The sequence below is a fragment of the Alligator sinensis genome, unplaced genomic scaffold, assembly GCF_000455745.1.
Source record: "Alligator sinensis unplaced genomic scaffold, ASM45574v1 scaffold658_1, whole genome shotgun sequence".
Taxonomy (NCBI): domain Eukaryota; kingdom Metazoa; phylum Chordata; order Crocodylia; family Alligatoridae; genus Alligator; species Alligator sinensis.
The window spans coordinates 2,256,673-2,272,595 of NW_005842109.1; the positions used below are offsets into that span (position 1 = coordinate 2,256,673).

The window sequence follows — 15,923 nt, forward strand, 5'->3', positions numbered from 1 at the left end:
GAGGTCTGCCTAGACCTGTTAGCTTTGGTAAGTACCAGTCAAGTCACAAACTTCTTATACTGGAGTGTGAGAATTTAATATTTCTACTTTGCTTTGGAAGTGAGATGATGGCTTCCCATAAATTGTTTCATTTTATTTCTCTTGTTAGGTAAATAGGGGAGGGTACAATCCCTGACAGGTCACCCTTTTTTGGTTGCTAGTGGCTCCAGCTGCTTTCACCTGGTGAGGGTAGATCTATGTAACTTGGAGCTTCATTTAAGGCATTCATTTCTGAAATATTAACAGAAGTATTTTCTGTTCTTATTTCCCTTTACTTGTTAGAGGGCAGAGGGGTATTTTCGTTTGGAAATCCTGATTTGATATTTGGGGACTTGGATTCTATTTTATTCTTCCTGCTCCTTCCTTTCTTCTTCAGCATACAGCCCTCTGCCAGAACCTTTAACAAGCAAGAAAAACAGTGCATGTATTTAAAGCACTTTTGAAAATGGAGTTATCAAATTCATTGTTGAGCAGAGATAATAAAGATTCATAAACATTCATATGATTGGTCAACCAGTTTCACCTAGAGAAGGGTAGAATCAGCTCAACATTACTTGCTTTTTAGTGGAGTCTGTGACTGTGGGATAGGTTGCTTTGACTCTATACACTTTCAACTTCTCTGTCCTGTTTCAGAGTTTATATCCAATTTTGAGTCACGAGTACAAGCCCCTTTTGGAGACCATGGGATGGACTGTTGTTTTACTGAAATAATAGTGCAGATATGGCAAAACCTCATACTATTTAAAAACAAAATGAATGTTGTATTTAGATTATCCTTGATGCATATTTACGTATTTTCATAAAATCATAGAAAATTAGGGTTGGAAGGGGCCTGAGAAGTTCATCTAGTCCAACCCCCTGCTCAAAGCAGGACCATCCCCAACTAGATCATTCCAGCCAAGGCTTTGTCTAACCAGGGCTTAAAAATATCCAAGGATGGAGATTCAACAACCTCTCTGGGTAACCTGTTCCAATTTTGTACTATCCACATGGTGAGAAAATTCTTCCTAATGTCTAACCTAAACTTCCCTTGCTGCAACTTGACACCCTTGCTCCTTGTTCTGTTCTCTGCCACTACTGAGAACAGTTTAGCTCCATCCTCTTTCAAACCCCGCTTCAGATAATTGAAGGCTCAGTCTTCTCTTCTGGAGACTAAATAAGCCCAGTTCCCTCAGCCTCTCCTCAGAAGTCATGTGCCCCAGCCCCCTCACTGCTTTCATTCCCTTGGTTGGACTCTCTCCAATTTGTCCACATCCTTTCTATAGTGGGAGGCCCAAAACTGAACACAGTACTCCAGATGTGGCCTTACTAGTTGAAAAGAGGGGAATAATCACTTCCCTTATGCTGCTGGCTACACTCATAGAATCATAGAAAATGATGGTTAGAAGGGACCCCAGGAGGTCAACTAGTCCAACCCCCTGCTCATAGTAGAACCATCCCCAACTAAATCATCCTAGCCAAAGCTTTGTCTAGCTGCGTCTTAAAAACCTCCAAGGATGGAGATTCCACAACCTCTCTGGGTAACCTGTTCCAGTGTTTTACTACCCTCCTGGTGAGAAATTCTTGCTAATATCTAACCTAAACTTCCATTGCTACAACCTGAGACCATTGCTCCTTGTTCTGGCAACTGCCACCATTCCTAGCAATGCAGCCCAGTATGCCTTTAGCCTTCTTGGCAACAAGGGCACGCTCTTGGCTCATATTCAGCTTATTGTCCACTGTAACCCCCAGATCCTTTTCTGCAGAGCTGCTGCCCAGCCAGTCAGCCTCTAGCCTGTACCGGTGCATGGGATTGTTCCATCCTAAGTGGAGGACTTTGTACTTGTCCTTGTTGAACCTCATGAGATTCCTTTTGGCCTAATCATCCAATTTGTTGAGGTCAGTCTGAGTCTTAACCTTACCTTCCAACGTATCTACTACTCCCCACAGGTTGGTGTCATCTGCAAACTTGCTGAGGGTGCACTCTAGGCCATCTGCCAGGTCATTGATGAAGATATTGAACAAAACTGGCCTCAGGACTGACCTCTAGGGCACTCCACTTGATACCCGCTGCCAACTAGACATCAAGCTATTGATTTTTACCCTCAGAGCCCAATCTTCCAGCCAGTTTTCTATCCACCTTACAGTCCATTCATCTGGGCTGTACTTCCTTAGCTAGCCTGTGAGAATGATTTGGAAGACTGTATCAAAAGCTTTGCTAAAATCAAGGTATACCACATCCACTGGTTTCCCCTCATTCACAGAGCCAGTCATCTCATCATAGAAGGCAATCAGTTTGGTCAGGCATAACTTGCCCTTGGTAAATCCATGCTGACTGTTCCTAATCACCTTCTTCTCCTCCAGGTGCTTAGAAATGGATTCCTTGAGGATTTTTCCAGGTACTGAGGTGAGGCTCACTGGTCTGTATTTCCCTGGATCCTCCTTTTTCCCTTTCTTAAACATGGGCACTACATTTGCCCTTTTCCAATAACCTGAGACCTCTCCTGATAGCCATGAGTTTTCAAAGACGATGGCCAGTGTCTCTGCAATCGCATCAACCAACTCCCTCAGCACCCTGAGATGCATTCTGCATGGCCCCATGGACTTGTATATGTCCAGCTTTTCTAAATTAGTCCCTAACCTGAGCGCTCACCACTGAGAGCTGTTCACCTCCTCTCCAAACTGTTCTGCCTGATGTAGTAGTCTGGGAGCTGATCTTACCTATGAAGGCTGAGGTGAAAAGGCATTGAGTACTTCAGCCTTTTCTGCATCCTCTGTCACAAGGTTGCCTCCACCATTCAGAAAGGGACCCACACTTTTCCTCATCTTCCTCTTGTTGCTGACATACTTGTAGAAACCCTTCTTGTTACCCTTCGTGTCCCTTGCTAGCTGCAACTCCAATTGCGCTTTGACCTTCCTTACTTCATCCCTGCATGCCCGAGCAATGCTCTTATATTTCTCCCTAGTTATTTGTCCAAGTTTCTACTTATAAGCTAAATTTAGTTTACTGAAGAGTTCCCTGCTAAGCCAAGCTGGTCTTCTGCCATACTCGTTAGTCTTTCTGTGCATCGGGATGGCTTGTCCTTGCACTCTCAGCAAGGCTTCTTTTAAATACAGCCAGCTCTCCTTGACTCTTCTCCCCCTCAGACTGGCTTCCCAGGGGATCCTGCCCATGAGTTCCCTGAGCAAGTCAAAGTCTGCTTTTCTGAAGTCCAGGGTCCTTACCCTGCTGCTCTCCATCCTTCCTTTCCTCAGGATCCTAAACTCTATCATCTCATGATCACTGCTGCCCAAGTTACCATCTACTTGTACATTCCCTACCAATTCTTCCCTGTTTGAGAGCAGCAAGTCAAAAAGAGCATGGCCCCTAGTTGGCTGCTCCAGCACTTGCACCAAGAAGTTGTCCCCAACACTCTCCAAAAACTTCCTGGATTGCCTATGCACTGCTGTATTGCCCTCCCAGCTGATGTCAGGGTGATTGAAGTCCCCCATGGGAACCAAGGCCTGTGATTGGGAAACTTCTGATAGCTGTTTGAAGAAAGCCTCATCCACCACTTTCTCCTGGTCTGGTGGTCTATAGCAGAGCCCCACCACAACATCACCTTTGTTGCTCTCTCCTCTGACTAACCCAGACACTTTCAACAGACCTATCTCTAGTCTCATTCTGGAGCTCTGAGCAATTATACAGATCCTTTACATAAAGTGCAACTCCTCCTACTCTTCCCCCCGCCTGTCCTTCCTGAACAGTTTGTAGCCATCCACGATAGTGTTTCTGTCATGTGAACTATCCCACCAAGTTGCTGTTATTTCAATCACGTCATAGTTCCCTGACTGTACAAGGACTTCTAATTCTTCCTGCTTGTTTCCCAGCCTCCATGTAACTAGCTGATTGCCCTGATTTCTCAGAAAGAATGAGAACACCTCCCCTGTTGCCCCCTCCTTGCTCTTCCTCCAGGTCACCCACTTCCTCACTTACTTCAGGGCTTTGGTCTCCATCCCCCAGAGAATCTAGTTTAAAGACCTCCTCACTAGGTTAGCAAGCCTGTTTGTGAAGATGCTCTTCCCTCTCTTCGTCTAGTGGATCCCATCTCTTCTCAGTAGTTGTTCCTCTTGGAACATCATCCCATGGTCAAAAAAGCAAAGCCCTGCTGGCGACACCACCTGTGTGGCCAGCCATTGATCTGCAGGATGCACCCACTCCTGCCCAGGTCCTTTGCCTGGACTGGAAGGATCAACAAAAACACCACCTAAGCTCCCATCCTCTTTACCCTTGCACCCAGAGCCCTGTAATCACTTTTGATTTGCTCAGGGTGTCCCCTGGCAATATCACTGGTGCCCGCATGGATGAGCAACATGGGATAGGAGTCAGAGAGCTGGATGAGTCTTTGTAATACCTCTGTGACATCTTGTACCTGGACTTCAGGAAAGCAGTAGACTTCCCGAGACAACAGATCAGGTCAGCAGATGGATCCCTTCGTCCCCCACAGAAGGAAGTCTCTAACCACCGTCACCCATCCTTCTTGATGGCAGGGGTCTTTCTGCTTCCCACCTTGGGGAGGACTGGCCTGTCTTTCTCCACCAGTGTAGCGTGTTCCTCATCCTTTGTTGCTAGGGCTCAATATCTATTCTCAAGATAAACTGCTTTACAGATTCACAGAAGTTTAGGGGTGGAAGGGACCTTGTGAGATCATTGGGTCCAGCCCCCCTGCTCTGGGCAGGAAAGACTGCTGTGGTCAAATACCCCAGCAAGGTGTGCGTCCAGTCTCCTTTTGAAGATCTCCAGGGTACGTGCCTGCACCACCCCCACTAGGAGTCTATTCCAGAGTCTGGTCACATGAACTGTGAAGAAGTTTTTCCTTAAGGAAATCCAGCATACTGTGTTTCAATTGAAGGCAGAGTGGCATGGAGCAGCATCTCCACCTTGCAAGTGGAGATGAAGATTTCTGATTGCTGCTAGAGGTCACAAGCTTCCAGCTTCCACTTTCCTAGGAGTCCATGTCCTCTCCCTTCTCTAGCGCTGCCTCTGGCAGTTCTTCCTCCATAGTCCCAGAGATGTCCTCCAGCATCGGATCAGTAAGCTTCTCATGGTGGAGGATGCTTTGGAGACTTGCCACCTCCACCTGTAGCTCTCTTGCCTGTTCCTCAAGAGACGGCACCAGGAGGCACCACTCACTGCAGGCAGTCCCCCCACCTGGCCATCAACGGAAGAAACCTGCAAGCTGCAGTCCCCACAATGCCAAACCTGGACCTGGATGGAAGCATCAATGATAAGCAGTCCTGTCCGGACAGAAACCTCACAGGTGGCAGTAGAGACAGTGACAGTGGCTCTGGCATAATTATTTACAGCCTTATTTTAGTTTGATGGAATCACTTCAGTAATCCATCCTAATTTACTCTGAATTAAGGAATATAAGACTGGAAAGCACCTCTGGGGCCACAAAGTCCAGTCCTCTGCATTCACTAGTAATCATTAACTGAAGAATCCCCAAAATTGCCATTTCAACCCTTCCAATATGGCTACAAAGCCCAAGAACACTCTGTAACATGCAACAGGTAAATGCGGAGGAGACGAGAACACTGCTAATACTGTAGACAAGAGTTCATTACTGTATTTTGTGGTATGTTGTAGTTCCAGTTTCTTAATTGGGCACGATGTGCATAAACAATTATAACAGTTGTGAATCAGCAGAATCTTAATATGTGACTGCAGTAAGCTAATATACTTCAAGACTGACTCATTTGGGTAATGTACTTTATTCCACAAACTGTTTCAGTATATGTTGGGAAACCATGTGTCCTGGTTTGGCTAGGACAGTCCTGGATTTCTTAGGCCAGTCCTGTCTGGTTGGTGAAAATTAAAACAAAAGTCCCAGAATTGGCCACCTAATATGATCTCTTCTTTCTCTTACTTTACTGCACGTGAGTGTGTGGCACAGAGCTGGCCCTTGGGAAACCGGCACTCTTGGCAAACTTGGATTTTGGCACCCTTCTCCGAGTCAGTGGCATTGCTGTAGGCAGGGGCATGGGATGCAGTCCAGCAGGGAGGCCAAACTCCTCCTCAGCAGTGGCTAGAGGCTGAGGCAGTCTGGGTTGGGTACCGCTCCAGTCCACCTGCCTTACTCTCTCACAGCAACAGCGGTACCTGCCTGCCCACCTGCCTTGCGCATCATGCCACTTCACCTTCACTTGAAACAAAGTATGCCGGATTTCTTTAAACATAATATGGTCACCATAAGTATATGTTATTAAAGTAAAATAAACAGAAATTTGGTTTTCATTGTTATCAATAAGTAGGCTGAAACTTTACAAACCATGCCATCACTTTAATCTTTTCCACCTATTCTGAAAAAAAACCCATATATCCCGGTAAATATCTAAATCAGTAGGGATCTGATCTCTCATTTACATGCTGAAGAGAAACCCCTGCCTTGCAGATAGAGTACAGGAATTGGTCGATATCTTACTTTCTTTGAACTGCTTAAGCTTGCTTAAACATTTCATAGGAATAAAAATTCTTTGAAGATTTCTGTGGTTGAAGATCTCTAAGCCAAGTGACAGCAGGGGTTTGACAAGAACCTCTATCTTTTTTCACCTCACATTTCGAAATGATTTAATAATTAATACCCATTATATACATTATAGAACTATATTCAAACCATGAGTAATTAATTATACAGTATTTTTTAGGACTTGGCTTTTATAGTTTTTTGGACTTTTTATTTTTTTTTGTCTTTAAGATTTTTTTATGGGTTTTTTCTGTTGAATCTTTCCTCTTAACTATTCACAGTTTTTCCTTTTCTTCTTCCGGTACTTCTACGTGACCTAATTGCTTTTTTGTTTAATAGTACGTTTAATTTATTTTACAATTTATATAACAAATAATTTTGACCTCCTTCCATAGCTGATTATGAGAGCAAGGTCTGGGAATAGCAGTTGCTAATTATTGATATAGGTAGGACAAGCATCAGAAAAATCTTTGTTTTGTGAATGCTTCTAAGAAAGTTCTAATTAAAAAAATTTCAAATGATAGAGCTGTGGTCCCTTCTGTTCCATTTTCTAAGACTTCTAATTTTTAAAAAGGTCAAAGTATCCGTTGAGAGGCTCTGCCAAACTTTCATCGCAATTTGTGAGGCCCATGCAAACACACAGGCCTCAGAAACACATTTAACTGGTTAACTGCACAATAATTTCACAATTAGCTGGTTAATTGCACAATAAATGTAGACATGCGACATGCTACAAGCAGTCAATATAGCAGTCAAGGTTAGAATTTTGTCCACTGTGAGGTGTCCAATCTGATGTTTTTTTGTTTTTTGCGAGGGTTGATCTTTTTTAGTGTTGTCAAAGGATAAAGCATTTTTGGAAGTGGATTCATCTTGGTTGTGGAAATATTCCTTTAGGCAGAAGCCACAGAAGAATTCTTCTAGTTCTCCACATTTGAAGTATTTTATTAGGGTATTTTTCTGGACAAAAAGGCTGTTAGAGAGGACAGATTTTTCAGCTTTGGTAAGTGTGTGTGTGGAGAGGCTGATGATATTTGAGGGTTGGTTGCGTCTTTCACTTTCATCAAGTTTGAGTTTGCAGTGTTGTAAGGTGTTGGTGGTGTTTCTCTGATGGTTGTTTTGTGGTTGGAAAGTTGTTCCTGGAGTAATTTGTTCCATTTCTTCCTTTTATGTTGGTTGGATGATGTAGAAAATCTTTGGTAGTCCATTTGTATATGTTGTATAATGTTTGGGAAGATGTCTGGATTTTTCTCTCTCAAGTTGTTGTAGCCTGTGTTGATTTCCTTCCCAAGTTGAACTCTTTTGGAGCAGGTTAGGTGAAGAAGATGATTTCTAAGTTTCTCTGAAGTTCTCTTGCAAAGTTGTGAAGCATATTTGGAGCTGTGTTTAGTAGTTAGAGGATTATAGATGTACACACAGATACACGTCTGATGTAGGAGAACTGACAATGCAATAACCCAGGGTTTTCAGCTCGTGTGTAAACTGTGTTATAAAATATGTTTACTAGCATATCTTAACAGTTATGAATTTAAATAGGTCTTGGCACCTAGTATGTTGACAGGGTGAGCACATTTGAAAACATGTTGACTATCATGACTACAGAAGGAATAATGATATTTTCCTCGGTTCTGTTTGATTTTTTTTTAATGTGGTGGATTTGGGGAGGAGGGACGTTGAGAGAAAGAAGAGGGGTCAAACTGAGCCACCAGGTTGTTGAGCCTTGCAGTATCAGGCAGGAAAGATATCTGGCTACTTGTAGAGTAGTTTAAAAGACTTCCTGAACCTGTTACTCTCAATTTCTGATAATTTTGAGATAGACATAAATAGGTTACGTTTCAAAGGCTGCCAATTTTATTCTTATTTAAAGAGCTCTTACCTCTTATTTTATGTGGACATTGCTTCACCACTTTCATCCTACACTCTTGTTAATTTTTCCTGTTTTATTGCTATTTTAGAAGGGGTCTCTAAAACTTGCATCTTAAAATGTCTAAATACTTAAATGTAACCAACTGTGTCAATGTTGTATAATTTCTGAGATTTTAAATGTCCAGCATTAAAATCAACAAATAAATACATAACTCTGAAGGTAAATTTCCTATAGTGGCCATAACCTGGTTCCATGAACATTTTTCACAGTATGTTTTTTTAAACAGACACTTTACACTAAATGTGCAGGTCTGGTTGAATTACTGTTCTTTTGCATTACTAACTTTTATACCTATTATACATCTCATATGATAGTTCATCTAAACACACTTAAATCAAAAGAACAATTCTTTTTTACACTGGTCCTCTGGAATTGTATCACCAGCTAGAGAACTCTTTCATCAAGTTTGAAAGGAGCAGGAAAGGGTAATAGTTGAGCTGGACTCCTACTGATTTTTTATTGTAAATGGTGACAAGGAGGTTTCATTAGCTCTAGGGAGATCTAAGAAAAGTCCTAAGATTAAAAACTGCAGGTATACATATTTGTAAGTTTACAAAACTCTGGAGAGCAGAGTGAAAGCCCAGTACCAGCAAAGTCAGTGGCAAAACTTCTGTTGATTAAATCTGGCTACCCCGTTATTTTGCATCTACAAATTTTAGATGTATTTTTCCAGTCTGCTGTTACATTGTGATGTACTTGGCAGATATGTTGTTGGGGAATGTGGGACTGAGTACTCCAGAGGTTTGGGAGGCTGTTTCTCTCCTCTTCCAGGCCCTTGTCATCCATCCCTGAGGTATTATTATAGGTTTGGGCCAGATTAACAGTACCTGAAAGATGTTCTGTAATGTCTCTTTGGCAGGCAATGTGATATTATCATGGTGTCGATGGCTTAGTTCTAAGTGCTTGGGTATTAGTAATGACAGAAAACACTAACAGAGTAGATTCTAAACTAACAGAGTAGATACTAATTACTACTGCCGTTAGTTTTGACAGAAAGGCTGTGCTGAATGCACAGGGAGACTAAAGTATCTTCGTCCTATAGGTGTTCACTCATAAGAAAAGCATTGAAGCATGTCATTGGGGCATCATATGGAATCTTATTCTGTACAGTTCTGAAACTGGTAACACTAGGGCTACGGACAGTAATTACACATAAACTGGTATAAGTGATAAGAAACCAGTTCAAATCTATAACAACAGAAGTTCGGTGCACATAAACTGTTTTCAAAATGGCAGAAACCAATTTAAGATAAACCTATATAGATGTAATATCAGATTTAACTGATTTAGGTTAAATCAATTTACTCAACTTCTGTCCCAGATCCCTTCCAGGTTCAAGTTAATTCACAGTCTCCCCAGCATCCCGGGATGCTTTGCACCTCTCCCACAAACCCCACCTTGCAGGATGGGCAAGCTAGCCCTGGCCCAAGCTGTCTGGTCAGCATGCTCTAGTACCTCGTGGTTTCTGGCCTAGGCCACTGCAGGCATGTGGTTGCATTTCTGGAATCAAAAGTGAATGTCTGTTCACTTGCTTATTGGTTCACTCCTTGCAGTTTAAACTAACCTGTGAAGACTGCATCGATTTAACCTCAGGCTTTTTTACTGTCTGTACTTAGCCTAGGTTGTAAGTACTAACACCAGCTCAACTCTGATTGAGAACATTTGGACTTGATGTATGTGCCGTGATCACTTTCCCTCTTAGAAATGGATGATAAGTTCCTTCTTGCACACTACAAACTCTGACTGCTGTAATCACATTATTATTGTTATAGTAGTAGTACTTGTAGTATTTTAAAAACCCTCCAAAAAACAACCAAGTAAAAGAACTCCAATGATTTATTTTGGGTGTACAAATATATCTCCTTCTCTACCACAAGATTTCTGTATTGTGGAAAGGTCAAAGTATTATAACAGTCCCATTGCACTATATTTATTATTGAAAACATTATTGAAAACATTTGATCACCTTTCCCTAACAGGCTGTTTTTCAACGTGTTTGTGCTGGCAGGTAGGGTGTTAGGCGTATAATAAACATAAATAGTGTGGAGCTGGGAGATAAAAATTGATTAGGAGTTACAGCAGCAATATAAACATTTTTCAGGTGTATCACTCTTCATTTCATGCACATACATTTGTCATCACCAATTACTTGTTTGATTTGGTGTTGATTCTGATTCTTGCCAAAAATATTATTTGAAGGGTGGAACTTATTTATATTACAAAGGAAGTGCACATCTTTTACATTTTATTACATGGACCTGAGTACACAAACATAGTCAATCTGTTATTTTACAGATGAATGATTCTAATCCTACATCATGCAGTAACTAATCCTGTATTAAAACATTTACGAATTGTGATGTATATGGAGTAAGGAGTCATGTTCATTAAAACTGATTATTGAAATGTTAATTTTTATTGTAGTGTTTATAGCTACAGTATGCAGCGTTTTTGTACAAGCTTATAAATATAGTAAACATAAAATGAAACAGATCATCTTTTGGTGTAGTAGAAATGCTGTGTTGCTTACTTTGTTACTGTTTTAAAATTACAGTTACTTAAATTTAAATTGCTTGAATAAAATCCTGGTTCCATTCCAGGAAGTAACAGTTTTGCTGTTGATCTCTTTGACCATGTCCAGACATGCAGGGGTGTGTTTGTGCCTGAGCATAAACCCCTGCATGTGTTCTTTGTTACAGATCACATTGTCCTGCTTTGGGCAAACTGCCCCTGCCCTGCTCCTTCTGGCTACCAATGTGCTGGAGCGGCAGGGGCACAAATGGAGTAGTAGAGACATTCTGGCCAGCAGCAGTGTCTTGCTGGAGAACCAAGCCTCTTTGTTCCGGTTCATGCTATTTTTGCATGCTTTGCACCTTTTTTTTTCTGGCAATTTTTTTTTTTTGCTACCGGGAAATACAGGTAACACATTTTGCCCCTCTACTGCAAATTTACAGTGTGGGGCATGTTTTAACATTCCACGTGTATGGTTTGTGGCATCACAGAAATTTATGGTATCACAAACCACACATGCCTGCACATCTGAACATGACCTTTGAGTTCAGGATTTGTCCCTTTATAAATAACTACAGCATTTTAAATTGATTAGAGCTAGCAGTAAAAAATCAGCAAGGTTTGATGTGAAAGATCTGTATTTAGTTTGTTGCCAGTTTATGTTCCTAAAATGTTTTCTGAATCAAGAAAAAAGAGAACGCAGGCACAGCCCTATGTGTAATGTATTTTAGGGGGATGTATTCAGAACTGTAATTGTATGTTTAGACATCCCTTAGATGTTGCCTCAAGATTTTTAATTGATTCAGACTCTCTTAAACCCCAGTGTGAGAGCAGCAGGCAAGATGCTTATTCCTTTTAGATTATTTTGTATGCTTCTAGTTGCATTGTTTTTCTTTACTTGAACTGGAAAGTTATTTTTAGTGAAAAAGTCTATTTTACCCTTTCAAAGAGACGGAATGTCTGCTATTTTGTCCTGGAGCTCAGACATTTCCGACATGAGAAAAGCACAGTAGGCTAGTAGGGCATTGTCTCAATGATGTGCATTGTTGTTTGCCTAATCATGAATTAGAGCTCCTATAGTAAAGGCAGATATTTGAACTTGCATGGGTTGACAGAGACAAGAGTCTACTACTCGAGTGTAGCTTCTCTTTCTCCCGGGGGAAAACAATCTGTTTTTACTCTTCTGTGCTAAATGGCCTGAAGTTAGTGTTGGCAAGCACCCAGTGCCAATGTCTAACTAGTGGCCTGCACCTGCTCCAGTTATGAGCTCTCAGCAGGAGTTAGTTTGTGTAGATGGAGAAACTATCATAATGAGATCAGATACAGCATGGAGAAGGAGAAATGAGGGAACATGGAAGGAACAGAACAAAAGTAGAAAGATTTGTACAGTAGGTCATGGGGGGTGGGGGTTCATAAATCCCATCTGGCATGCCTATCTGCTTAAGACTTACTGTGAGTTGGCCATTCAGCCCAAAGATCTCATTGTGCTATGCATCTTATTAAAATAGCCAGGCCACATTAGAAGCCTGCAATAGATTGATGGATGGATGTTTTTATATACATCTTGCATTTTTTTTAAAGTATAATATTTTGCAGGTTTTTCTCTATTTCTTATTAAATGAAGGCAAGGTTTTTTTAAGGTGATGTCTTTCATTGGACCAACTGTATCGTTGGGATAAAGTTAGACAAGCTTTTGAATGTGAAGCATTCTTCTTCAGGTCTGAGGAGGAAAGCAAGCACAGCCATTTAAGAACAGTGGGCAGAGCTGTAGAATTCAAGGGGGGAGAAATTCCCGGAGGTAGCAGACAAATAATTAGCAGAATAATATTTTGTAACATGAAATATCTTAACACAGAGACATGTGAAATGGGGCAGAAAGAAAGGATGCAGTCAAAGATAAACTGATACAGTATCCATAGCAAACACCTAGCCATCATACCATATAACCCTCTTCTTGGGAAACTGTTGGAAAAATTATAATTTTGAGCCTGGTAAAGGCATTTATCACCTACCATAAATCTACAGCAAGTTTTTTTTTATTTCAAAAGCCATGCTTTCATTTTTTTAATGGAGAAAGAATACTTGAAAATGTGCTACACACACACACACACACACACACACACCCACCCCCCCACCCACACACCCTCTCTCTCTCTCTCCACACACACCCACCCACCCACCCACCCACTCTCTCTCTCTCTCTCAAACATCTGAAAAAGCTTTAATCATTCAGCATTAAGATTCAGTGCAACGAGGTCTGTGCTTCTCCCCACCACAGAAAATTTACTTTTTACCTCAGTGCTGAAATGCCAATGGTGATGAGTGAGTTAACAGTTATCAAATTTGGGAACCATTTACTGAACTGTGTAATTTTAACTTGAAAATTAGCGTAGGTTCTCTTATTTATTTATGACCTGGACTTTGTTAAATGGAAGCAGAGTTAATAGACTGAAATGCTGTCTGATTTTTTTTTCTCTTTATTTTTGGAAATTATTTCACTATAGGTCTGTTTCATCTGATTGAAGGTTATTTTAGAAATATCAAAACTACTCGGTGAATCTAAATGTAGATTTATTAATGATGAATGGAAAAGATTAATTTTTTTTATTTTGATTCCACAGTAGAACATGACTCTTGACTTTTAAATAGATCTTTCTATGGACTATGCAGTTTTGTGCATTTTAAATATCAGGAAGTCTCTTTGCTCATTCATTTTCAGACTCCTATTAAATAATCTTCCATTGCTAATTCATAGAGAAAACCTATTACTTTATGTTAAGCAATCTACGTAGGGAAAATGAGAAGTTTGTGAATAGTTAATATAATTTGGTCCTCTTCCAAATAATTTCTGTATTTCTTAGATCTCATTATATGGTATAAATCCTTGTGAAGTGAAGTGTTAATGTTCCCCAGGAGATGTTGGTGAGCCAAAAATTATTTGATTTAAATTTGAAATTTCTTAACATCCTGCTGGTAATGTATGCTCTATGATACATACATCAAAACAGTTTATCTTATGCAGTTAAAAAAAGACTGATAAAACATTTCTTCAGTTTTTTCATTACCATATGCCAAATATAACTTCACTGCTTTTGAGTGCTTTAGATTTTTTTCACTTGATATCCTATTATGAACGGAGTAGTCCAGATTGTGTTGGTGCCAAAACCTGACCACACCGTAAAAGTCTGCATCAACTTCCACAAGGTCAATGCCATTTCAAAATGTGATGCATACCCTATGCCCAGGATAGATGAAATGGTGGAGAATGCCAGGTATATCTCCACCCTGTACTTACCCAAAGGGTACAGGCAGATACCATTAGACCCAGCGTCCCATGAAATTATGGCTTTTGTAATACCCTGGGGACTTTATCGAATCTTGACCTTACCTTTCGAACTACATGGAGCCCCAACAACCTTCCAGTGATTAATGGACAGAATTCTCCATCCACACTAGGCATATGTGGCCACCTACTTAGATGATATTGTAATATTTGGAAACATGTGAACAGACCACCTCCAGCACCTGAGGGAGGTGTTGCAGTCCATATGCACAGCTGGGCTCACAGCCAGTCAGCATAAATGTCACCTAGGGTACATGGACACTAAATACCTAAAGTATATACTGCGCAGTGGCAAAATTAGGCCCCTGGTTGATAAGGTAAAGGCCTTGGTTGAGTTTGCAGTGCCAATGACAAAAAAAAAACCTGAAGCCCTTTCTGAGCTTAGGGAGTTATCAGTGGTTCATCCTACAGTTTGCTGACCTTATGGCACCACTAACAGACCTGTTGCAAAAAGGGACACTGCAAAGGGTCCAGTGGTCACCCAAATGTGAGACAGCATTTGGAACTGTGAAAGGGCTACTGTGCAGTGCATTGGTCTTGCACAGTCCTGACTTGACAAAAGAATTTATTGTACACATGGATGCTTTGGAGTGAAGCTTGGGAATGGTCCTCCCCCAAGACTTTGAGGATGAGGAACACCCCATCCTATACCTAAGTAGGAACCTCCTTTCCTGGGAACAAAGGTATGCTATAATACAAAAAAAAAAATGTCTGGTGATTAAATAGGTTAATCACTGTTATCTCCTAGGGGGTCATTTCCAGTTGGTCACTGACCATGCCCTATTGACATGTCTCAGTGCTATGAGGGAAGCTAACTCCGGGCTTGCAAGGTGGTACCTGGCAGTGAACACAGACTTCTCTCAAGAAGGGGGGCTGAATAAAGAAATGGAAGAATGCTCCACTCTCATTCACCCTCTGGGTCCATGAGAGTGTCTTTGTGAGCTGTCCTTTTTTTTTGTGAGCTGTTTTTTTTTCCTTGCGATTTCCTAGTTGGTTTAATAAAAGGTATCATTTTGGAACCAAGTGTTCTAGTTTTTTGTATGTCTTCTTGTCTCAGGCGAACACTGCTACCAAGTACACCCCTGAAACAAGGAAGATGCCGGATTTTAGCTGATTTTGGATTTTAAATGTCATTGCAGAACAACAAGAAAGATTTTTTGCCTCCTTGCCTGCCATCTGACACCTCCAGGGAAGGAATTCTACCTGATCTAAACATCAATGAGCTACTCAGTACAGCTCATAAAGACACTCTCATGGGCCCAGAGGGACAGCCTTCCAACTTCAGCTCCCTCTGTGCAAAAATGAAGTTTATTTTCCACCTATGGGGACTTTTTACCATCTTCTATCATCTATACTTTTCCCGGATCCCGATGAAGGGACTTTGATTCCAAAAGCTTGCAGAAAAGGACGTTTTTCTTGTGATTTCCCAGTTGGTGTTATAAAAGGTATCATTTTGGAACCAAGGGTTCTAGTTTTTCATATGTCTTCAGTATAGTAAGTAATTCTTAAATTCTTGTCATGCCTCGGCTTCTGTGATGCTCTGATTACATAGTTCTCTTCATGCCTTGCTAATAATTCCTTCAGCATTTCCTTTGGAGAACATCCTCATTCCTCTCCCCCT

General features: G+C 41.1%; 1 protein-coding gene across 2 annotated transcripts in view; it reads left to right on the forward strand.

The window, feature by feature from the left end:
• Positions 1 to 15,708: 15,708 nt before the first annotated feature.
• The window catches only part of ANKRD6 (ankyrin repeat domain 6), a 106,061-nt gene continuing 105,846 nt past the window's right edge, over positions 15,709 to 15,923 (forward strand). For both annotated transcript variants that reach the window (XM_025205271.1, XM_025205273.1), the window contains exon 1: positions 15,709 to 15,747. The gene's annotated coding sequence lies outside the window, so the exon portion shown is untranslated. The remainder of the gene's footprint in view (positions 15,748 to 15,923) is intronic.